At 39.5% G+C, this 26,198-nt stretch overlaps 1 protein-coding gene and 1 pseudogene across 3 annotated transcripts in view; one reads left to right on the top strand and one right to left on the bottom strand.

The window, feature by feature from the left end:
* The window catches only part of ADGRL2 (adhesion G protein-coupled receptor L2), a 696,353-nt gene that overhangs the window by 279,749 nt on the left and 390,406 nt on the right, over positions 1-26,198 (top strand). The gene's annotated exons all lie outside the window — the stretch shown is intronic.
* On the bottom strand, positions 1,496-22,399 carry LOC116467979 (small ribosomal subunit protein uS10-like; annotated as a pseudogene).

Genomic DNA, 26,198 nt, shown 5'->3' with positions numbered 1-26,198 from the left:
CAGAAGACTTAGTCCCTAATGTGGAAGTTATAAGTGTTTGTTCTTTCAGAGTATGGCAAGGACATATCAAACAAACAGGAAGTATTATTATGCATTGCAGGCAAAGGGGCTAAAGGTCTCCTGTTCGAACTTTTGGCCCTTCTAGAATCCCTGATCCTTCATTATTTTGTTTAACTTGATGTAAGTCTTGACCAGTAGCTGACTCTGAGAAAACATTTCCTGACATCATTTCCAGAGGTGATGTGGGATTATTGTGCTTGCCTTCTCATTTTGGGTTGAGGTTGAAAAGTCCAACAGTGGTTCCTGGTTAATACTTCAAGCACGGTCTTTTAATTAACAGGTCAGTTTAATTCATTCCTTTGGCCTTTAGCATTACAACTTCATTTTCACGCTTTGGTTAAAATAATCAATGCACACAACACGCACACACACACACACATTCACATACACACAAACACATTTAAGGGGGCAAAAATGTGCTATAGCAGAACAAAAAATAAGTGGACTCTTTTTAATTACCTCATTCATAATATAAAGTGGTGGAGGATGAGCAAAAAGGTCAGGAAATAATAAATATACAATTTAAATCTCTAAACTAATTTACCTTTTTTTTATACCAGCTAAAGCCAATGAAAATAAACATGTATTCTATTATGTTACACCATTACGGATTATTATTAATGCCTTGTTTCCAATTTTAGGCAATTTTGGTATAATCCAAATCTATATATTAGCCAGGGTAGGGGGTTTTGCTTTAGGTAATTGACATTATATAGTCCAAAGCACAGGAAGAAGTAAAACATATCTGTAATCTTCACCCATTTCCAAACAGAAGGGGATAATCGGGCCAATTCTTCTATTGTGCGCCCTCCCTCTTCATGCAGAGATTCCTTTGAAGTCAGAGGGTGATGAAGGAGCTGAGGCTGAGAATGTGGCTGGAGGAAAAAAAAAAAGTGAATATTATCAGGCCAGAGTCTCATAACCATGTTTTATGCCACATTAACCATTGGGTTTGCTATAATGCAGGGCCTTTGTATTGTCGTTTTTACCTTCTAGTTTAATCAAGGATCACTAATACAACTTTTAATAATATACTGGGGTTGAAAAAATATGTTTATTTGAACTCCCTTAGGTGAGATTCACAACCCAGCCCCTCAAAAATATAAAGAAATAATTTTATTTAGAAAAAGCTAAAAATGTAAAAAGCATCACTTTCTGCTTATATGTAAGTCTAGATGAAGCAGAAAAACTGACCAATTAAATTGGCATTCAGAGTGAGTACAGCACAGAGAGGAAGTTATGAAGGAGGTGCGGATTTATTTACTTGCCAAGCAATTTTCTCTCACTTTCTCCTTACTTCCTACCATCTTCAAGGAGAGAAAACGTTAGCTTGCATTTATGTCACCAAGCTAAAAGTTTATTTCTTAACCCTCCTTTGTTACAAATCACAGGGAGCATGAATGTATTTGAGTGCATAGAGGGAAAGTTATATAATTCAAGCAATGACGGACTGACGCTGTGGAGTGTCATTAGACTTAGGTGAACAGACAGCTGTCCAGAGACTCTTCAGTTTCAAAATCGCCGACAAGAGGAAATGACTGAAGACAGGAGCAAGGACAGAACCAATCAACTTGTCAGGCTGTGACGCTATCTAAGAACAAGACAAGTTCTTCCTTCAATTAATACACATTATTTAAGAACGATGCTAAGCCATATGAGAGATAGTAGATGTACAAAGACAAATCACATGATTCTTAGAACATTCAAAGTTGTGTGGAGGTGAAAAATGTGTTAATAAACAGTAACAAAGAATATGACAAGCGTCATAATACAGGTGTGTACTTAGTGCTATGAGAAGACAAAGAAGGGAGTTACTAACACTTCTTTGAGTTTGGAAAGAGGTACTGGATTGGTGAATAATAATTTCACAAAAAAGTTAATAAATTAAGCTGCATCTTAAAGTATAAGTAGGTATTCATCAAGCAGAAAAGGAAGAAGTGGCCATTCCAGGCAGAAGAAATAATGTAGATTCAAACCAAAGCGTGTCTTATTCAGGGAAGAAGAAGTTGTTGACTATGACTATAGCATATGGTATACAGGCTGTGTGGTAGGAGGAAGAGTCTATCATAATTCAGCTCCAAATTGCAACCCAATAAACAAAGCCTTGTATGTTATGCTAAAGAGTGGGGACTTCATCCAGGAAGCAGTGGAAAGTCACCAAAATGTTTAAGCAGGGGAGTAACATGATAAGAATCGTGTTTTAAAAAATAGCTGGCATTAGTATAGAGGAAGGCTTGGGGAATGACAAGAATAGAATCGTTTTTATGAGTTATAGAGAGGTTGAGAATTAAAAATGTGAGCCTTTGCTATGATAATAAATTAAGGAGGGATTTTAGGTTTAGGAGGTATAATTAAAAACAAAACAAAACTGGCAACCTCAATACATACAACCTTTCATGTGCACACTATCAGGTTTGGGTCAGAGTGATATGGGTAGAAAAAATATGTTTCCAGTATAGTTAACTGTAGAAGATGGGTGCTGAAGTCAGAATCCCTAGAAGCAGGGCCCGAGAGTAAAGTTGTTCTGAAAATGATTTACAAAGGGAGTGCTCTCGGGAAGAAGGAAACAAGAGGAGCAGAATAGGCAGAAGCAGGGAGGAAGATAGCTAAGAAGGTTGAAAACTGGCCTTAGCTGAGTCTGCTCCTTTGGGGAGCTCTGGAGCATATATTGTACCACAGAGTTAGCTCCTCTTATCCCCAGGGAGGATAATTCTCAGGTAAGTTAGCTTGGTTCAGCTGAGGGCTAATCTTTGGGAAGGAGAGAGCTATGAGCTGTTAGCAGCCAAAAACACTTACAGCCGCTGGGGAACAAGAAGGATGCCAACAGCAGCCACTGCAGGCCACCCCTTGCACTGCTCAGAACCACTTGCTTCTGACATTTAGTTTACTCCATTCAGGCACAATAGCTTCAGTATTCTGGTTAGTCACATGTCCTGGGCTCCTGTATAAGATAAAGATGAGTAAAACAAACTGTAGCTTCCACTGCTGCAGTGTGTCCCAAGCCCATAACATAATCATCATCTACCCCTTCATCACTCTTCCAGATGTTCCTCCTTATGGGCGAGTACTTCTGCAGGTCTAGATGGATTGCCTGAAGGCAAAAGCCACATTCTCATAACTTAGGGGTCTAAGCACCTGATTACCAGGCCCTAATCTGGTTATGGTTGCTGAACTTGCCTGTTACAGTTAAACAAGATGTGGGAATACCAAGATGCGGCTCAACAGATCACTTGAGCGACAAACACATTGCTCCCTGTCTCTAACATGTAGCAGCATTTCTGCCTCCTCATGATAATCAGGTCATTTATCCTGCCAATACAGCAACTTTTTGTGCCAGCTAGTCTATTGGCATAAGGAGCTCAAAGTAATCTGGCAATAGCCATAGCTTTAAGTTTACTGAAACTTTTCCTAGATCCCCTAGGTGGAAGTTTCCCTCCTGTGGGACTTAGGACCTCTAGACTCCCAAAACCTGAAGTTGCAGGAATGGGTCCCTGAGAGTGATGGTTGAGTGGAGTTCTTATTTTTACTCTTTGATTCCTGTACTCATGTATTCTAATCATCGAGGACAGAGAACCATATAGTATCTGTCGCTTTAAAGTGCACGTTATACTCCAAAAGATAATACTTACCCCATAGGATGCCATCTCTAAGCTGGTGCTATAACTGGGCCAGAGTGCGGTAGGACCAGTGAACTCCACGAGCATGTGCCCATTGCCATACCTCCTTTTCTATAAAGTGAGTTCCTTGGTCCAATTAACATGATTTTATCCATATGGTCCACAAAGATGATGCCCTGTAGAATGTCTATACAGTCCCAATCCCTACAGACTATATTTGGACCAAGCTGGAGAACTCACATAACCCTGGGACAAGATCATGACTCTTGTTATTAATCCATATGAATGCAAGCTGCTTCTGATCCCCCCTCCCTAATGGGTATTAAAAATAACACATTTGCCAGAACAATAACCACATATCTTGTATCTGGTTAACTTGCCCTAGTAAATATATCACATGCAGCATAACAGCTGTGGTTGAAACTACAACTTGGTTCAGTTGGCAGTACTCTGTGCAGAATTCCATGATCCATCTAATTTGTGTATGGTCTAGATTGCTCAGCTATGTGCAGATAGAGGATCTTCACCTATGTATCCTTTAAATCTTTGAGACTATCTATTTTGAGAGTAGTATTTATTTATTTATTGCACTAGTCTGTTAAATTTTCCTCAAGATGTGATAACTGGTTTTGATTTACTAACTTGACCATAGAGGATCGTTTCAAAGACTTCCACTTTGATAGTACAATAGTTGGTCAAGAAAACAATGGGAGAATTCATCAACCTCTAACTGGGTCATGCCAATTATACATTCAAGGACTAGAAAAATGATCATTAAATGAGTGTGTAAACCCAGTAGACCCACTGTGAAATAAGTCTAGATCAGAACTCCATTTATTTCCTGACACTTACATGCCCATACTCTAACAAGAGGCCCACGGTGGTGCTGTCAGCATCAACTCATGTCTTGTATCTACCAATCCTAAAAAGATCTGAGCATTCCCTTTGTTCCAGTGTACAGTTTTCTGAGTAAATACTCTTGGCCCTTTTGGGGAAGAACTGAGGAGTCACACACTTACTATAATGTTGCAGTTCCTGTCTCATGGAGACCTAGCTTCTCCTTCAGTCAATAGTTTCTGGGTAAGAGAACTCACTCAGGTATGAAGACAAGGCAAGAAATTATGACTTTCCATTGAGACATCTGATCTCAGCCTTTTGCTCATTATTTTCTATCTCTTTTGATTATGTGTAAGAACCAATACCCTTGTTGGTGACTCATCTATCTTGCCCTTTCACATAGTAACCATTTCCATGGATACCTTAGGACAGTTTCCACCCCCACCCACACAGCAGCCATTTCAACCCAGTTTCCCATTGTGGTGACTGCACTCACTTTGCTTCTGACAATTAAGTGCTTCCCTGTGGCCCCTGTTAATCAGGAATCCTACCATCCCCCTTGCTACAATGGACCCCAGTCTTTTAACCACATGTCCTTCTATCCCTGGTTTAAGAAGGACTATGCTTCTTCACAATGTTGGAATCTCTCTGATCAGCAAATTCCTCATCATGTTAATAAACAGCATGTCCTCCAAGCTCTCCTAAGAAACATAGTCATATGTTTCAATCTTCCATAATAAACCCATTTTTGCATGCTCAGTTTTTTTTATTGGTTTATTTCTTTTTTTTTTTTTTTTTAAGACGGAGTCTCGCTCTGTTGCCCAGGCTGGAGCGCAGTGGCGCAATCTCGGCTCACTGCAAGCTCCGCCTCCCAGGTTCACGCCATTCTCCTGCCTCAGCCTCTCCGAGTAGCTGGGACTACAGGCGCCCGCCACCACGCCCAGCTAATTTTTTTGTATTTTTGGTAGAGATGGGGTTTCACCGTGGTCTTGATCTCCTGACCTCATGATCCGCCCGCCTCGGCCTCCCAAAGTGCTGGGATTACAAGCGTGAGCCACCACGCCCGGCCTGGTTTATTTCTTTCTCCACAATCTATTACTATAATGCCAGGATCTCTACTTCATTTCATGTGACCCATTACTTTTTCCAAGCTACCAAGAGCTATCCCAGGCTTACATTACCTTTCATATAAGACTTTGCTAGGTATTAAACCCTGTGTTACAACAGAACAACCCCATATGAGAAAACTGTCCATTACATAGCTTTATATTCTGCCAGGACCCTCAGGATCCACTCCCAGGCATACTCTTTGAGCATACATGCAGTCAAGTCCTAGATATCACATGGAGTGTGTAACTCATTTCCTTTCCTCTTAGCAGGCCATCGATTCTCTAGCTGGGTCATGCTGAAATGTGGCCCAAATTATCAGTCTGACTTCCATGAGGGAAAGTACAGGCAGATCTGAGGATTGTCTTATAAGGCACCTACCTCATTTGAGACCTTGTCATAGTCTTCACGAAGAAAGCTTTCTCTTCCAACAAGAGAAAAGGGGGCTTACCAGCCATTTCTGTGAGCCACACATGTTCAGGGGACAATGTAGTTGTCAGGTGCTCATCTCCTCAGATATCCCTATCCCAAACTTCAGGCTACTACTCCTTTTTTTCAGAGCCCTAAATTTGCACAGGAAGCTTGCCTAGGCTGAGAATTTAGCCTCCTTTAAAGTTCTTCCACTTCTGCAAATGAGCCATGAGTCTGATCTCCAAATCTGTTTTCTAGCTACAAGAGAAGAATGTCTCTTTAAATGATGCTAATGAGGTTTTCTGACTCTCACATTTTGCTTTAAATGCCAAATAATAGAACTGAGTCTGTGTATTAAGCAGACTCTAAGATGGCTTCCAATGAGCCTTGCCTTGTAGTGTTCATGACATTGTGTAATCCACTCCCTTAAGTATGGGCTGGCTTTGTGACTAATTTTTAACCAACAGAATGTGACAAAAGTGATAGGACATCACTTCCATTATTAAGCTACATAAGATTGTCACTTCCTTCTTGCTACCAGAATCCCTCTCTTGCTGGCTTTGATCAATTAATCTGCCCTATTGGAGTGCCCCATGTGGCAAGAAGCTGAGGATGGCCTTCAGTGAATAGTTCACAAGGAGCTGAATCCTGTCAACAATCACATAAGCTTGAAAGTGGATACTTCCCCAGTTGAGCCTTCTGGTGACACCCTAGCCTTAGATGGTACCCAGATAGCAGCCTTGTAAAATACTCTAAAGCAGAAGACTTAACTAAGACATCCCTGGACTCCTGACCCATAAGAACATGGAGATAATAAGTGTGTGTTGTTTTAAGCTGCCTAACTTGTAATAATCTGTGACAAAGCAATAGATATCTAATACACCCCGTTATTTTATCTCTTCAATGCATCAGTGATATTTAGCAACAATTAGCCATATCTTTAGAGTTCCAATTTCCCCATACCTCTCAAAGCCAGAGACATTGCATCAGCTACTGCATCCTCTTCTACCTATATCTCAACCCAGTTTGCTATCATGGGTGAAAATTTTAGCCAGAGGTAGGCAAATGTTTTCTGGAAAGAACCAGATGGTAAATGTTTTAGGCTTTGAGATCATATGGTCTCTGTCTCAAATACTCAATTCTGTCTAAAAATTGTTAAATGAATGTGTTCCAATAAAATGTTATTTACAAAAAGAAGTGAGTTGGGTTTGGCCTACAGCCATAGTTTGCTGACCCCTGATCTTAACAATCACCCTGCTATATGATGCCAGGGACTAACAATAATGCATCTACCACCAGTGATAAAAGCCTTATTGCCATCCACCTCCCGAATCTCAGCTTAGTCTCTGCTTCTTAGGACCCTTCCAGTATCATTCAACTTGACTTGGGATCTCTAAAAGCAGAAACTAAGAAAACGATTCTTATAAAACTGATTTGTTGAGGGAGTACTTTCGGAAAAGGGGAAGGAAGGAGAGGGCAAAGGAAGAAAGCTAAGCAAGAAGTATGTTCAGCTGAAAACTGTGAGAGCTTGGTCCTACAGGAAGCTCTGGAACACCAGAGGTCAATTCACCCTTATAGTATGTGTGTAGGTGTGGGGAAGGGGGTGTAGGCATGGGGAAGGGGGTGCAGGCAGGGAAAGAAAAGCTTTCATATTCCTTATATCAGTAAAGTATTGGCTGTTGGCTGCCTGGGCGGGGGAATGGCCCAAGTAAAGCAATTTCCCTTCTCAGGGAAGGGAAGTAGCTGGGTATGGGTACTTTCCTATTCCTTCTTTGGGACAACCCATTTACCCCAATTACATTTCTGTTTATGACCTAGAAGCATTTTCATTAATTTCTAAGGAATAGAAATAGGATGGTCAAAATACAAAGAATATTAATAATGCCAAAAGGATGCAAAATAATTCCTGTTCATTTTGGTTTTGTATTTGATAGGTGTTATCACTTTTCTTAGCCCATTTGTCAAAACTAGAACTAACATAGTCAAAGTGAACAGAATGGAATGACAGTTTGGGGAGCAATTAAAAGAAACATGTGCAGTAGCAGGATAAAACACAAATAGCTCAACGTTCTCATATCACCTGATGCTCACTATTAAATAGTGTAATAACAGTCACCCTAGAGACCAGCTGCTTCTGTTTCTATCCCACAGTATCCCTTACTAGAGCTGTAAACTTGGGTAAGATATTTAAATTTCTGTGCCTCCTCAGTTTCCTAATCTGTAAACTGGGGTTAATGCTAGTATCTACCTCATGAGATCACTGTGGGCAAAAATGAACTAATACGTGAAGTGTTTACAATAGTATTTAGTGCATAGTGTACACTGAGCATTGGCTTGATTATTGTTGATGTTCCGTTATTTGTGATCACTCACTTATCTACTACCTTATTTAAATGTAGCTTTTTCAGTGTACCTTAATTTGGGTTTTGGGCCCTATTACCTCTTGTTCCTATACTTTGAAATATTTGAAAATATAATTAGAATAGTCTACAATCAGCAAATTTCAAGTCTGTTTCCTAGACCGCAAGGAAAATTCTGCAAAAAGCCATATTCTTGAGTTCCTTCTGTAGACAAACAGTTAAAAGTGTACCTATGCTTCTAAGCAAAAACCATTAAAAAAGAGTATCTCTATCCACATCTGAGATGATTATCCTTTAGTAATGAATCTAAAGAGGCTCCAATTTTTTGTAAGGTAAAATGATGCCTAAATTATGCGAAGTTTGTTGGCAGGGCTGACCACAAGCAGGAAGCTTCAGAGAGTTCAAAAATAGAGGCTTCTATATATTTCTGCACATAGATAGACAACTATGTATGTGTGTAGAAACACATAAAGAATATTGTTTATTATATGTTTATATACACTGGCTCAGGAGAGTATAAGCTTCCAATTATTAGATTTATAAATATACTTTTGAATGTATAATAATGCAGAGTACAAGATTTTGTATGTTGGAAACAGATGAAATATATCTGATCCCCATCATCTGCCTGGCACTTCTGCTTCTCTTCATCTTTATAAATCACTGCTCAATAAACAAGAAAATAGGAATCAAGCAACCATGGAGATTTGGAAGAAAGATCACAATTATTTGACGAGTGAAACATCTGGAAAGGGATCATGGCCTCATTATCTTTCAAAAATAGTTAATGAAACTCTTCTTTTAGTTCACTGAAGGATTCAAAGTGGAAATGCTTCATCAAACATTAACTAAGAAAATGCATGCCAGTGCTTTGGATAAGTCAAGTTGTCATTCTGCTCCATAAATATTTATCCTGCAGATGGTTTTTGAAACTACCAGTTTCCTTATTATAAGGAAAAGTTAAGTTAGTATATTTATTTTAGATTATATTACAGAACTTTTCAACAGTTGGGATTTTTAAAAACATTTATTCCATTCCTTTTCCTATTTAAAATCAGTGGCTTGAATTGAACAAATCATAACGTAGTTAGAATTCTCACACTTAGCAGGTGAAAGATTGGTCTCACCTATTATGTGTCTTCTTGACAATGTAAAAACCCATTTAAAAATTAGAAATCTTTCGAAATCCTACCTTTCAGAAAGAAAATATTTAAAAATTGATAAGCCATTGGACAGCAAACAGCTTTTGAAAAACAATTACATTGAAAAAGTAAATCATTTTCAATCCAAATGTGATTGTGCCTTTCTGGTTTTAAAATGTATTCTTTTATAAGAATATAAGTATAATAGAATAAGTAGTAACTGGTGTAAAGTGAAGCAGCAAACACATTTAATATAAACACACTGCATTGTGTCTATTTGATTCAATCACCAAACACTTATTGAGCACTGACTAGATGTCAGGAACTGACAGGTGCTAAGAAGGCAGAAATGAAATGGTGGTTACTGCCTTCAGGGAACTCCTAGTCTAATGGAGGTGACAGACACCTCTACAGCTATCTATAATAGAGTGTGACATGTGCTATGCTAGCAGCACCAGCTAAGTATTACAGGAGCGAAGGGGTGGGGGATGGGAAGTAACCTCCTGAATCCAGTTTAAAATTGAGAAATGCAATACTTTTTATGAACCAAGGATTACAAAGAAAGTTAGTCAATATAGAAATGAAGATAAACAAAAGCCTTTGAGGGAACAAATTTGGAGGACAATTCTTAACTGTACCTTCCCAGTAAACATGGGAGTAATAACATTTAAAGAATGGAAAGATTGTGAACAATGTGCCTATTTTTACATCTCAAGAGTATTTTTGCAAGATGTAAGTTGTGACTGTAATGACAGACTTCTGTGCAGTGGCATTCCTAAAACTGCTATGAATGTACTCAACTTCATTAAAATCATTAACAATTACCAAAGATCGTTATTTCACCATGGCAGTCAACCACATGCTAAAACTAAATTTGCACCTAAGTATATTCAGTACTGGGGCAAATGTGGTCAAAATTGATTAACATTTAAGAAAATTACAATGTCACAAAAACTGAAGTGCCAAGCTCTTCATTCCATTAATAAAACTTACTTAGTTTGGCAAGATATAAATAATTACACGAGCCTGCAATATGAATGTATTGCCATAGCATCTGCTTAGCTCTTTGGGCTATTAAATAATAGTTCTATATCTGAGTGTCCTAGTCCATTTGGGCTGCTATAACAGAATGCTGTCAACTAGGTGGCTTATAAGCAACAGAAACTTATATCTAACAGTTCTGGAAGCTGAGAAGTCCAAGAGCAAGGCACCAGCAGATTCAGCCGTCTGTTGAGGGCTGCTTCCTGGTTCATAGGCAGCTGTCTTCTCCTTGTCGTCACAGGGCAGAAGGGGTGAGGGAGCTCTCTGGGGCCTCTTTTATAAGAGCACTTTTCCCATTCATGAGGCCTCTACCTTCATGACCTAGTCACCTACCAAAAGTCCCACCTCCTAATGCCATCACAGTGGGAACTAGGATCTTCTTTTTTTTTTTTTTTTTTTTAACTACTGGTAATCAATTTATTAAAATAGTTGACTTAAGCATCCGCAATGGGCCGGGCGCGGTGGCTCACGCTTGTAATCCCAGCACTTTGGGAGGCCGAGGCGGGCGGATCACGAGGTCAGGAGATCGAGACCACGGTGAAACCCCGTCTCTACTAAAAATACAAAAAAAATTAGCCGGGCGTGGTGGCGGGCGCCTGTAGTCCCAGCTACTCAGAGAGGCTGAGGCAGGAGAATGGCGTGAACCCGGGAGGCGGAGCTTGCAGTGAGCCGAGATCACGCCACTGCACTCCAGCCTGGGCGACAGAGTGAGACTCCGTCTCAAAAAAAAAAAAAAAAAAAGCATCCGCAATGGTGACTTCCACTTCAACTCCTGGCTCAATACTGAAGTCATCTGCTTAACAATCTCAAAAGGACCGTACAAGTCAATGAGTCGCTTGTGGAGTCTCATCCCAAAATGATCCCATGTCTTAGAACCTTCACCACAAGGATTTTTTCTTGTGGTGATTCTCGAACTCTTGGTAGGCATTCGAACTGGTCCTTTCACTATGAGATTCTTTTCCTTTCCTCCTCTGATCAAGTCAGCTCACACCTTCTCCAGAGATTTTTACATTGCAGCTCATTAGAGCGATTCGAATTCAGTGAATTGTCACCTCTGGCTCCAAGGGTGTTTTTCCTGTATCCTTAAAAGCCACGGCTGCTGCTCGGCTCCCTGACCGACTTATGCCTTGGCAAGGGCGAACAGCGATGAGTCAGGAGAAGGAGCGGGCAGATGAGAGCTCTGCACCACCTACGACCGTGTCTTCCTCCAAGAGGGAAACTAGGATCTTAATTTATGAATTTTTATTTCCAGAATCCCTGGATTTTACTTTTTCTTTTTTGGACAAGTTTCTGAATGAGGTAATTAAAATGTATCAAGCAACAGAAACTTTTGGCACAGCAAATTTTTTTTCCTGAAAAATTCCCCACACATTTGCTTTTGAGAGGTAACACACAGGATTAAGTAGTCTCCAGCTTTCTGCCTTAGTATTTGTCTTGGCATTTGGGTGATGAGTGGACACGGCTATGTACAACTGCTGCTTCTTGAACTCTTCCGTCTGTCTGTCCCCCATCTGTCTGTCTTTGGTTAGTAAGATGGTTTTGCCTTATCTTTTTGAATATTTGAATAACATGATTAAATTTTTAAAGAAGTCTACAAAATAAGGATTTAAGCACAGTCCCTGCCCTGTGAATTTATAAGATAATGAAAAGGCACCTTCCAAACAAAGAAAAGATGGAAAGATATTCTTCCTGAGAAAAGTATATAACAATAGGGAAAAGCCAGTCGTCTCTTTTCTAATCCTTTGCCTTTGACATCTGTCATTTGGGGGAGAGGGTTATGTGGGTGTTGGGTGGTGTTACAGTAGTAGTTAAAAAGTTCTCTTCATCCTGTGATACTGATTCTCTACTTTTTGTCAATAACTTCCTATCTTACATATTACTTTCAGATATTTTCTCTCTTTAGCTTACCACCAATGAATTATATTTGCTACAAATATAATTCTTTGTACAAAGGCACAAAGTGCATATGAAAAAATAAAGAAAAAATATATTTGCTAATATTTTACATGTTTGAATTAAATTTTAAAAAACATGATAGCAACAGCAGTAATGATAAAAATGTGAATTTATTTAGTGTTTCACAATTTTCAAAGCATGTGTACATATGTTATCTCATTTGATCCTCATAATAATCATGTGGATAGGTAGAACAGGCATTATTGTTTTCATTTTACACATGAGAAAATTAAATACCTTAACTGGGTTACCCCAGAAATGTAAGACAGAGATTCAAATGCAAATCCCATTGTTCCTCCACTTACAATGGGGTTACATCCGGATAAACCCATCTTAAGCTGAAAATATTATAAGTCAGAAATGCATTTCATACCCCCAATAAACCCATCAAAAGGTTCTAAAATCTTAAGTCAAACCACTGGAAGTCAGTGACTGTTTGTATTTTACTTGAGCTGATCCCCAGAAACATTGATAGGGAGTGTGGAATGAGTCAGAAGGGAAGAAAGCCAATAGAAGATGTGTTTTCAAGGTGGTTTCCAATATGGCAGTTCAGTCCTGCTGGGGAGCTATGAAAACTGGTACACAATGCAGCCCAGTGTTAGCTCAATTAAGGGGTAAAGAAGCTGGAATATTTATCTACCAACTCTCCACCTATCTTTGGTTGAAGTCTGCCTCCAGAGGTAACAACTGTAGTGTACTTCTGGTTTGCATTTTTTTGGTAAACTGAGCATATTCTCAGAGCCAGAAAAAAGTCCGCACTCCCAGAGTCACAGATGTTCAGAGTAAGCAGCTTTCAAGGTGCAGAGGTGAATGACGAGTGGGGCAGAATGGTCTCGGTTAGCCAAACTCAACAAGGTTAAGCAATTTATCCAACTAGAGTTATACAGCTAATATTGGCAAGACCATGAAGGGACTTAGGCCTTTGGCTGTTTGGATAGATTCCTTGATAGAGTAAAATAGATGTCATTTCTTGTTCTCAAAGTGTAAGTTAGGAAAGAGAATAGATAAGAGAAAATATATTAAGTGTGGAAAAAAATATTATTTCTAAAGGTCTTACAATAATTGAGATTTGTTCACCCTGTACATATAATAAAATTATTCAAAACCTGAAGCTTTTATAGAATGCAAAGAAATATCAATATACGGACCTTTACATAGCAAACATGCTAATACTCTGCCAATATACATTGCCAAGGTTTTCAGTCCAATTGGTGGTATTTTGCTGAGAACACTGGAACAAATTTTTGTATTTACGAGTGCCATAACACGTTTAAAGGACATGTATATTGCAGAAAATTATGACACACAAGTGGTCAGGCAAACATTATGTGGAAAAGTCCCAGCTGATGTGTATGTTATCGCTAAACAGCCTCTTCACATCAGTGGCACTCACGCCTCAGTTTCACAGTTGTGAAATATTTGCATACAGATGTGAAGGTATTCTTGTGGCTTACTCAATAAACCAGAATGGGGCTTAATGTTGTTGACAGAATGAATGGCTATTTATGCCATGAGCCTTTCATGTTCATTCATGGTACACAATACCTAAGTCTTAAAGATCTCATCTAAATGCCTACCGTCTTGGGAGGGTGCTTATGGATTCCATTGTATATACAGGGTAGCATAAGGTTCAGTGATTCTATCTAATCAGCAGAGTGGACCTTACATTTTAGCAAAGGCCACTGAAGCCTTTGTTCTGCAACAGAGCATTATCCTACAACTTCTACAATAAGTTGAATGTCTGTTTGTCCAAAGATCTTAGGCAACCAATGCCTGAACTTCACTTTCCCAAGTATGCCTTTCTGTCCTCACCGCACCCCAACACTCATATTTTTGGGAAAAGGATACCTACACAGGAAAATCATTTTTCTATGTGTAGTGAGCCCTTAGTACACTCATCCATTTGACTGTGGTGAATAAGGGCCTGGAACATGGTTGGAGCCCAATAAATGCTTGCTGAATTTAATCCAACAAGAAAGAAACAGCACTATCAGCCCTGGCCCCTGTGTACTCTAAGATATCTATAACGTGGTACAGTTCCTGGAAGTAGAAGGTAAAAGTGAGTACCTCCTTTACCCCACCTATTCAACAGTCTCCTCAAGCAAAAGGAATGTGTAAATGTTGTCTGAGAAAGATTTTCATGGTAGATGAATGAAATTCCAACTTTCTTCTTGGATGAAAAATAATTCCAGTGATAATGGAATTAGAATTTCATTGGGTTTAATCATTATTAGTTAAAATCAACATAATAATTCATCTTTCCATAGTTTTATTTTTTTAAAAAAATTCATCATCATCTATTGTTAATCACACATTGGCCCTATGAAGCAGCTAAGGATTGCTGTCTCCATTTTTCAGATGAGAAAACCGAGGCTCATTAAACTTAAGTGATGTCCATTTAGGTGATATCAGAGACAGGGATACAAACGCAGGCTTATCAGATGTAATCTAAAATTACACATTTTAAAAGTTCCAACTATGTTTCCCAAGTTTTGAGACTCCGTATGAAAAATACAGGGCATGTTTGTTTACTTCTACGAAGCAAATTAAATGTGTAGCCCATGCATTATTGATGTCTATTATTTTTGTTCCAAAGAAGTATGTGTATCAAATTGCCTTTACAAGAGAAACTGTATTAAAACAACTTGTGTTTACATGCCTTTTTAGTTTGCACTTGAGCGTTTATTTTTCTGCTAACTTTAAGACAGTAATATGTGATGCTATTTTCAAAATCAGACATGCTGGTGACTGTTCCGGAGCATAGATAAGTGTTTGTACTTAAGATGTCCAGCCTGTAATAGGACTGTACCATTAAGGGCACATGTGCAACTAAGCAAAGACCACGAGACCAAATGGACGCCAAAGCCTTGAATTGTAAACTAACCCCAGAGGAACTTTTAGAATTGTTAGAACATTTGCCCATTATTTCTAGAAGAATCTCAGTGGCTCTAATCCATCTCAAACTTCTTCTCAATATAGCTCATTTCCTCTTGAAATCTTTCTTCTGTTCTATGGCCAGCATAGACAAGAAAGGCAGACAGGCCTAGAGTAGACCCCAGGCCTCTTAGACCTAACTTAGGGCAAACGCAGAGAGATGCCCCAGGCAAATATGCACAGGGCTCTCAAGAACACCAGCAGCAGGGCAAATTGCTGCCTGATTTGCAGTTCTGCACTCTATCAGAATTCTATATCTGGAAGATAATAATTTAGAGACTAATACAACATGCTCATTGAGTAGACTAGGAAATGTGTTTCTCAGAATTTGAATGACTTGCCCTTGTTCAGTGGTAGAATGAGAGATAAAACATGCCACTCAGAGTGAAATAAAATATATTTGTCTGTTTAAAAACATGACTTTAATCAAGACAGACTAGTGGTGTGGCTGGAGGACCAGACTTTAGATCACAAGATTTCTAAGTAAACTTTGATTTACTTAAAAGCCTTGAGAGAGAATATAAGTCAGTTTGGCTACCTTGCCTAAATAATGAAGTTAATATTTATTTCTGGAAAGGCTTGGATCTATCATCTAAAGTCTTAAATCATATTCATTCAATGCCATGCTTAAGCAGTACAGTAATGAAAAGGAACAGTCAGTCTGAAGGAGAGAGCTGCTGATAGATACTCAAGCAATGAGTGTGCTTCCATCCAGTGCATAGGTGATCATTGGTGAGAGGAGGGCATGACTAGCAACTGCGTTTTCCTTGGCGCAGTGCAGAGTTGAGCAGAATGATTTATAAACCTCAACACATTGAAGACCAAAAAAAATAAATCATTAAGTAGCATGCCTCATGATTCAACTTGCTTTTCTTTCCCCCTAACATGGGTAATAAATTGTGTGGGCTTTAATAATTTATAGGAGATGTTGTTATAATGTGAGAATATTAACTTTGGTGAGTCTTTTAATTTGCTTCTGATGTCAATAGTGTGCTGAAGTGTTTCTTCTACAGGACAGCAACACCACTAATGCACAATTGTATTCTGACACTTCAGTCAGAGGCTCCTGGGGACCAGAAGAGACAGTTCACTTTAGCACTGATCTTATCAATTTGGTGCATGTCCCTCAGGAATTACATGCCACAGAGAGAATTAAAAGGAACAGTTTGAAAGCACTTAGAATCGTATTAGCACATTCACATACAATCCCTCTTCTCCATGTCCTTGTGGGAAGATAGCCTGACTCAAGCAATTTTATTTCTGCCCAGGATTACACCTCAGAAAAAGAGAGAGAGAGAGAGAGAGAGAGAAGAAAAAAATTTAACTAACAAAAAACAGCACAAGGAAAGCCGCCAAAATATTCTAGATTCATCTGAGAATGTGGGCAATTTCTTCCCAGTTAATAATGTCCTCCACAGATTTTCTCTCAGATGTTTTCTTGTCATTTCACAAATGTGACAGTAGTGACCCTCTTATATTTCAGAAATAATTTCTCTTTGTCCCACCTATGTTTTCAATCAGGAAGGGAAGAGTTTTGTAACTCTTTAGTGTTGTAACTCTTTAGTGATGTTCACTTTAGTGAACATCAGAGCCAGAAAAGTATATATAGGGAGAAGAAAGAGGCAGAATGAAAGAAAAAGGAAGGCAGAACAATTCAAGAGATGATGTTATGGGAAAATCGAGAGCTTCTGCGATAGGGCTGAGCGTGGAAGAGCCTGAGAGCATCAGCCAGGCACCATTCCGAATTTTAATTCCAATCTAGAAGCTGCAAACAGAAATGAAGACCTGCCCCTTCCTGAGTTTCGAGCAAACCTCTCTCCATATATAGGTTCTGCTACTTAAAAAAAAAAAAAAAAATTAAAACACATGAAGCAGTTAATTGGAGAGATTAAAATGAGGTGACCAGTGGCCAGGCACAGTGGCTCACACCTGTAATCCCAGCACTTTGGGAGGCTGAGGCAGGTGGATCACGAGGTCAGGAGTTCAAGACCAACCTGACCAAGATGGTGAAACCCCGTCTCTACTAAAAATACAAAAATAGCCCGGCGTGGTGGTGGGCACCTGGAATTCCAGCTACTTGGGAGGCTGAGGCAGAGAATTGCTTGAACCCGGGAAGCGGAGGTTGCAGTGAGCTGAGATAGTGCCACTGCACTCCAGCCTGGGCAACAGAGCAAGACTCCATCTCAAAAAAAAAAAAAATACAAAAATTAGGCTGGGCACAGTGGCTCACGCCTGTAATCCCAGCACTTTGGGAGGCCGAGGTGGGCGGATCACATGAGGTCAGGAGTTCAAGACCAGCCTGGCCAACATGGCAAAACCCTGTCCCTACTAAGAATACAAAACTAGCCGGACGTGATGGCATGCGCCTGTAAGCCCAGCTACTCGGGGGGCTGAGGCTTGAGAATTGCTTGAACCCGGGAGGCAGAGGTTGCAGTGAGCTGAGATCGCACCGCTGCACTCCAGGCTGGGCAACAGAGCGAGACTCTGTCTCAAAAATAAAAGTGTCCAATACATGCAGAAACTAGCTGCATGAGAGAGTGCAGTAACCACTGGTGGTAAGGTGAAGAAGGCTGGTGTTAATACCTTAGCACGTGATGGTAGAAGGTCAATGACTGGAAAAAGCAACAGAATCGAAGACTAGATCACTCTGTCTTTTCTCTCTCTTTTTTTTCTCTGTCTCCCTCACACATCTCATGTGTTCAATGGCTAGTCCTAATTCTTTGAATTTTCATTAAAACATTTTTTCTTTGGCCTAAAATATGTGGTTCCTCTCTCCAAATCTAACCTGAAATTCGGCTTTTCTCTCATAACCCCAACCCGATAAATCTCAGTGGGCCATTTGTTCTTTAACCTTAGCACTTTATTGTACTTTCCTTATAGGTTCTAGTTCAAGATTTGGGTCTTTCTAAAGAAGTATATGTGTGTATGCATGTGTGTGTGTGTTTGAATGCATGTGTGTGTGATGATACGTGCACTACAACACATAATTACTTATCTTCCAGAAAATATAGATGCATAGCTATGTAGTAAATCTCCTTCATGACTAAATCAATCTATATAAATCAGGTATGTATGTCAATGCCCAGGCTGACCTACAGGATTCCAGAAAGTTCTGACATACTAAGACAAATTTTAAAACTGCAAACTTTTACATTTTTTCTTATATTTCACAGTGTCATCCATTCAACTCCCAACATTCTGAATAATGCTCACATGGTAACTTGTGCTATCAGCAAGACTAGGAAGACAGCTCAGGAAGAAAGGACAATTGTGGAAAATATTTTATAATTACCAACATATGACTATTTGCACATCATCTTTTATGCCCCAAAAAAAGGAAGGAAAAGAAGCAACGGCTCTGCCATTAAAGGCGAGTCCTGTTCCTTGTCTTTTCTTAAATTGTATGGATCATTTATTAGGGTCTAAATAAAGTTAGTAACTTGCCTAGGGGTATGGTTCTTGAACTTTGTTTAACAGATGATCAAGTGAATCTCTTTTCACTAGTCAATCTTTCACTAGATCATAAGAACCCAATATCTTTTTTTTTTTTTTTTTTGAGCCAGAGTCTTGCTCTGTCCTTCAGGCTGGAATGCAGTGGCATGATCTCAGTTCACTGCAGCCTCTGCCTCCCAGGTTCAAGCAATTATCCTGCCTCAGACTCCTGAATAGCTGGGATTACAGGCCCACGCCACCACACCTGGTTAATTTTTTTTAGTTTTGGTAGAGACGAGGTTTCACCATGTTGGCCAGGCTGGTTTCGAACTCCTGACCGCAAGTGATCTGCCCACTTTGGCCTCCCAAAGTGCTGGGATTACAGGCGTGAGCCACTGTGCCTGGCCGATAAGAATCCAATATCTTAAACAGAATATAGATGAGCTACTTCGGTTGAAGTAGTGAGAGGAGGCCTGGAGCTCCTCATCCTCGATTCCCCATGTGGGGCATTGTGTGGACTCCTGCAATCCAGTGAGCTACAGCTTGAAAACCTTCCAGCTTAGAGCATAGCACAGAGGGAAGTGCAAGTTGCCTTCACAAGATTCAAGTAAATATAAGACCAAATCAAATTATCAGAGAAACAGACACAAGTGCCAACTGCAAGCTACTGTCTTACATTGTTGAGATTTTATAAGTACTAAGGACTGAGATGCTTTCAAACCTTAGAAGTGAGAGATTTCCTGGGATGCAAGACTTTCAATGCTAAAATCAAGACAGTCATGGGCAAATCAAGAGAGCTGGCCACGCTACCAAGGGTATCCTTTTTGAGAGTCCAGGTACCATGTCAAATCTTGTCTTGCAGTGCTCAGACAGTAGCAGCAGCATCTTCTCGTTGAGAACACAGCACATTAGGATTCAGCTGAGCCATGTGTGTTTGCATTGGAGAACTCTAGGTTCTCAGATAGGGGAAAGGGAGGAGAGATCATGAAAAAGTACCCCTGTTCTAAACCACAACATGGAGAGCAGGTATACAAATGCATACCCACACACTCTGAGAAAGATATTATGTTTATTCATTTTTACCACCATTGGTTCTTCTGTAGATGTCAAAGCACTTACGCATAATCTCTTTTCAGCTTCCGAGACAGGAGACTTTACAGATGAAATAATGGCTCAGGTCTTTTCTCTCAAATTCAGTGTCCAGAGTCCTACCAACCACATGACCTGAGGATATGATTTAGGGTCACAGATGAGGGCAGCATAGGAGCAGCAATTCCCTCAGATGCTATAACACCTGCCATCCAAGGTCAACATAAAGAGCCCTTCCCCCAGTCTGCAGATTCCTTTGAATTGGCCCTGCCCCTGGAGATTCTGCCGTGCTTAATTACAAGGCTGAATTCTAAATGTGCTTGGTGTTTGTCAAGTCAAGAGACAGAAAACTACTCTGTTTGTGAGTTATGTGTGGCCAATGACAAACTGTATTATTCAAGAGAGAAGAGCAGATGGCCCCCAAACAAGACAGTTATGGCCCACAATTATGATAGGTATAGTACCCAGTGGATCTCCAGGATACCAAGAGAGCAAGAAATCTAACAGTCATACCAAAGACACTTAAAGGAAAAGCAGTTTAAACTAAGCCCCCACATAATAATACAAGTTGAGACCCTCTTCATCACAATGAAAAGGTTTATTTCCTCATGGTAGAAGATAGCATGAGTGTGTACCTCGAGTAGACCACTGCCCCAGGCAGGACTTGGAATTTCTCTGATGATGCCATCGGCTACTTCCATGAGCATCCACTTTGTGAGCTAGGACCTTGCAATGATTTAGTTTATCTTGGGAGAAACTTAACACATCAAAGGCTGATTTACATCAGTCATTTTTGTCCCTTATTTCCATTGCCAACAGTCTGGTTCTATTGTCTGTGATGATTAGATTTTGCAGTCTTGAAAATAGTCATGCAAATTACCAAAATGTTTTCCATTTGAGACCTTATACATATTTGAATTAAATCAACTCTAAGCTGTTAAATGGAATTAAATGAAACAGGCTGAATTTGATGACTAAAATTTTAAAACTTCTGCAAGAAGCTTTCCTTATCCCAACCTCTTTATTAATGGCCAATTGTAAATGACTTTTGCAAATGGAAACACCATTTGTCACTTTTTTAAACAAGTACTACACTGTACTGTCTTAACTCCCCCCATTCAATTTAAGCATCAAGATTTATAGCTTGTCATGAGCTCCTCTATCTTTCTGTTCCTTCTTTGTACCTCTCCAAATGCTCAAGCAGCTTTTTTTAGCCTGAAGTGATGATAATTTGTAGTGAACTCATACTAGCATTCTGAGACTTGACTTTCAAAAATTTGTATTCTTCCCTATTCCCTTGATTGTACTCGAAAGACTTACTTGCTACACAGCAACAAACTACACCCAAAATTCTAAACTCTTTCAATTCATTTGATCTTTCTGTAATGCATAGCCAAATTTTGGTCATTAGCAAATTGCTTTAGTATTTCTTTTTATAGTGGTGAATTTTATCAAAGATTACAGACACCTGAAACAACTTTTAAATAGGCCAATGAACATAGTAGACTACCAACAAATGACCCTACACAGATACACAGGTGTATGCACACGCACACACACACACACACACACACACACACACACTCACACTACACTTTAGTTTAATCAACCAAGTATTTGCTTTTGCTTGGTTAAACTATTTATACCAGATACCCAAGACTTTGGCTGTGAACTCCATTTCTTCCCTTTCTGCCTGTGTCTTTATTTTTCTTTCCTTTTTTTCTCTTTTTCATCCCTGTCTCTCACACACACACACCCAAATATAGCAAAAGCACATGCAGATAAATTTCTCAAGAGGATCAACTTGTGTGTGTATGTGTGTGTGTGTGTGTGTGTGTGTGTGTGTGTGTGTTTATGGCCTAGGCCTTTCATTTATTTGTTTATTCATTTGTGGCTTTCATATAAGTACTTGACCTCTGCAATCATGTGACCATAAAAGCACAAAGTCAACTGTTGTGCATTTTGATGAATCAAGCATTTTAGAGAATGAAATGCCTCTTGATTATTTAATGTTGACTCTAAAACCAAAAGCAACACTTTCATGAAGTAAATCATTTCTATGAACTTTCAGAACTCAAGATCTCTTCACCAACTTTATTTCTTAACTCTTTATTTTATAATTTTTGTAATTCTTAAGCTAAGCTTTTCTTTGAATCCTGGTTATAATACCCTGGACTCAATCCCAAAAGTATATCTTTCTATGAGTTACTATGACTGTTAGTATACATATGGCATAGAATTAATGATTATGCTGATGTAAGTTTCCCTAAACGCAACATTGGGTATCAAACACACTCGAAGTTAAACCAAAACTATATTAACCAACTAACTTATTAAGCACCTATTTCCTGCCAGCAAATGCATTAGGCTCTGGGGACTTACCGGTGAATGAGGTACACGTAGTCTCTGCCATCATGGAATTTTTAATCTAGTGGTAAAACAGCAATTAAATACACAACCAAGTGTGATAAAGAAAGTTACAATGGAAATACCCAACCAGGCTTTTCTAACCTAGACAAGGCCAGTGACTCAGGAAAGGCTTGTCAAATTAAGTGTTATCTAAACTGCACGTGGAAGGATGAATGGCAATTAGTGAGGCCAAGATGAGACCAAAAAGTTCCAAGTTGAAAGGACAAAACATGAAATTCAGGAGGTAAGAAAGAACACTTTTCCTTTGTTTATTTTTAACTTTTGCCTCATGTATTCATATATCCCTTGTACTGTTGAAACATTTAGCTATGTAACTATATGCATTTTGGAATATTTATATTTTAGAAATCTCTCCCAAAGTATAATTGCCTAACTTCCTGACATGACTTGACATTTAGTTAATTAAAGATAATAACAGAAAGAAAATAGGACCTCCCTTTGGTACTTACTGAGTTTAGAAAATTTAACTAACTCTGATGTTTTAGTTGCAGTATTCTGGAAAGGTGATGGAGGCAAAATCCATTAAAAGTAGCTTTCTTTCCTCTCTCTGAGTCCCTAGAGTTTATTCTCAAGGGCATTCATTCTCAAGGCCATAAACTCATGAACCTTACTAAAGTGAAACACCTTCATAATATTTCTCTGAGGGCCAAGGAAGGGAAGCATTGTGCATGTGTGAGCGTTAGGCTGATCTTTAAAAGGATGTAGTAAGTGGGTTTCACTGTACTGGCAACTCTCGTGGGTTCATTTTTTCTGCTACACTGAGTGGCACGTTCATATCTGATTTTCAGTGCATTTGCTCCTAGTTATCTCTCAGTGTTTCTGCTTCAGGAAGGTTCACTCTTCAGTCCATCTTCCTTTCTCTGGGTGAAGGGTGGGTCAGAGGGTAGAATCAGCCTGAGAGTCGTTGCCCTGACTCCCTCAGAACCCAGTTGCAGATGCTCTCCGTGCATGAGGCGCCCGGGAAGGGAAGGTGAGACTCTCGCTCCAGAAGCAGCTTCACAGCATAATGAAGGCACAGGTATTTTCTTTGCTAGTTTCATGTCCATATCTGTTACACTTTGCTAAAGTCTTTAGATCTCATTAATAAACATCACAGGGAAAAAGAGCCCTATACTCAAATCAGTTTGAGAAATATTGGATGAAACAAAATTAACTAGGCTTGTGTGTGTGTTCTTTAGAAATGCCTCTCGGAGTCTTTAACATGCTCATGTGCATTGTGGATATTTAAGAGAAAGAGGTTTAAGTATCCCTTACTCAACTCATTTAGCCCCTATGTTTTTCTTCATAGCATCTCTCAGGGCCAGAGTTCAAAAAAACATACTTGGAAAAGCACAACTCTGCTACTCTTCTCCATTGCCTGTTTGAGACTAAGAATTCTTTCATTAGCTGACTTTCCTTCTACGCACCTGTTCCTCATTCTTCTCCCCAATATTACTTGCCTTTTCTCTGTTCTATTCCTTCACCCTTCCTTCTCTTCCTCCTTTTATTCTCTTTTTAGAAATTTAAAATTACTGTTGAGCATCTGGTAAGGTGCCTTCGAGATCTCAGGCTCTGGTCAAGACTCTGAGAAGAGATCACCAAAGCCCTCTGCTCCCTTGAGAGGTTTACATTGAGAAAGAGGAGGCGGGATGGAGAGGAGAACTAAATAAGTAAGCAAATACATGTACAAGTGATTTTTTTTTTTTTTTTTTTTTTTGAGGCAGAGTTCTCGCTCTGTCACCCAGGCTAGAGTGCAGTGGCGCAATCATGGCTCACTACAACCTCTGCCTCCTGGGTTCAAGTGATTCTCGTGCCTCAGCCAACCGAGTAGCTAGAGTTACAGCTGCGTGCCACCACACCTGGCTAATTTTTGTATTTTAAGTAGAGACTGGGTTTCACCATGTTGCCCAGGCTGGTCTCGAACTCCTGGCCTCAAGTGATCCACCCATCTTGGCCTCTCAAAGTGTCAGGATTACAGGTGTGATCCACTACACCTGGCTCATATACAAGTGTATTTTATCTATTAATTCTTGTAAATTAAACCTAAGCCCACTTGTTACAAGTAACTCTTGGGTTCTTTTTGGTAGATAATAGTTATAATCATCCCATGCTTTGAGATGGAAGAAAGTGAGCTCCTCTCCCACAACCTTGTTTTTGATAAAAGCAAGACTTAGAACAAATTCTGCCACACATAAGAACTTTATTAAATAAAACGTACTAGCTCACAGGCATGAGAGAGTTGATAAAACCCGTTCTGTGTCTGGATGGAGCGCCACCTCTCTGTCCTTTTAGGTGTTCCCTCCACAATCTTGCATGAATGGTTCACTCAAGACTGATGTGACAATATTCCAGAAGCAGTATTCTGCCACCCTCACTGTCAACATCAGGCAATCCAGACTCTTGTAAACCAATGTTTGCACATGGAAGATTCATAGATCAAGCTTTGTGTTCCAGTCCTAAGAATAAAGAGTTTTCTCTCAATATCTTGTTCATGTCAGGTTGGGGGATATAACCAAAATATTTTTGACACTTCCACCTTGAATTTTTCTAGCAGTCATATGCTAATTAACAGAGCGCTAATTTCACCAATAAAAATCCACTTCTGACATTTGATATGCTAATTAGTGCAATATCTTTATCAGAGATAAAGATAGCTGAAGTGCTTGCTTGTAGTAGCCTCCTCTGGAGTGTGGCCTTTCACTGTCAGCTAACAGCCTCCCACCTGCCTCTTGGGGAGTGAATTCCTGATTAGAATGCTAGCTGCACCAGGGGTGCAACGTCAACTAACCCACCCTTAGATCATAAGATCTATTCTGATACATTTTATGTAAATTACAGTGTGGCTTCTCTAAGTCCTATAAAGGAAACAAAACAGGTTAGTGGCTTGGAGGTGTTTTTTTTTTTTTTTTTGAAGGTCTCTAGGAGAAGGACAGTGGCACAGCGATACCTAAAGATATTCAAGCTAATATCTGAGTTTAGAGAGCAGCTAGACTTAAGAATATTTTGGTGAATTGCATTCCAGACAGAGGTAAAAGGATGTGCAGAGGTTCAAACGCAAAAGTGAGCTTGATGTGTTCAAGTAATCAGCACAAGTCCAGTGTGACTAGTGCAGTGAGACACCATCAGAAGGAGAGCAGATGGGATCAGGAATATTAGGAGAAACTTGATCACTGAAGGCCATGTTAAGAAACTTGGATTTTATTCCGAATGTAATGGGAATTTATTGCAGAGTTTTTAGTAAGGGAGCAACATCAAATTTCTATTTTAAAAGAGGTCTCTGCTGAGTGAGGAGAACAGATTGCAGGTGGATAGGAGAGGAATCTGTGAGACCACTTAGGAAGCTTTTGTGGTCCATAAAAGAGATTATGGTGGTCTGATTTAAAGTGGTATTAGTGAAGGTGGAAATAAATGAACAAAATTAAGAATATCTTTGGACATAGAGCCAATAGAACTTAGAGACGAAAAGAAATTAGGAGGCAGAATGAAGGTAAAGAAAACAAAAGCTTAGTTTTGAGTTTCTGCAGCTAGATTGCTTGTGGTACCATCTACTAAGATGCAGAGGATTGAGGGAAATACATGCTTTTGGGATAGGGTATGAACAGGGGATTAATATGATACAAAGAGATCATCAACATGTATATTAGGAGCTACTTGTAAGGTCACAAATTCTAAGCCAGTTTCTTCCACTAAGGCAAATAAATTTTTTCAGAGTTTGTAGAAATTTCTAGAGGCACAGTAAAGCCTTCAGTAGCACCATGCTATCCATGCCTTTCAGCAGTTCTGCAGTTGATAATCCTATCCTT

Source organism: Hylobates moloch, unplaced genomic scaffold (assembly GCF_009828535.3).
Source record: "Hylobates moloch isolate HMO894 unplaced genomic scaffold, HMol_V3 SCAFFOLD_5, whole genome shotgun sequence".
Taxonomy (NCBI): domain Eukaryota; kingdom Metazoa; phylum Chordata; class Mammalia; order Primates; family Hylobatidae; genus Hylobates; species Hylobates moloch.
Note: the sequence above shows the minus strand (reverse complement) of the source record. Positions and strands in the feature narration are given on the sequence as shown.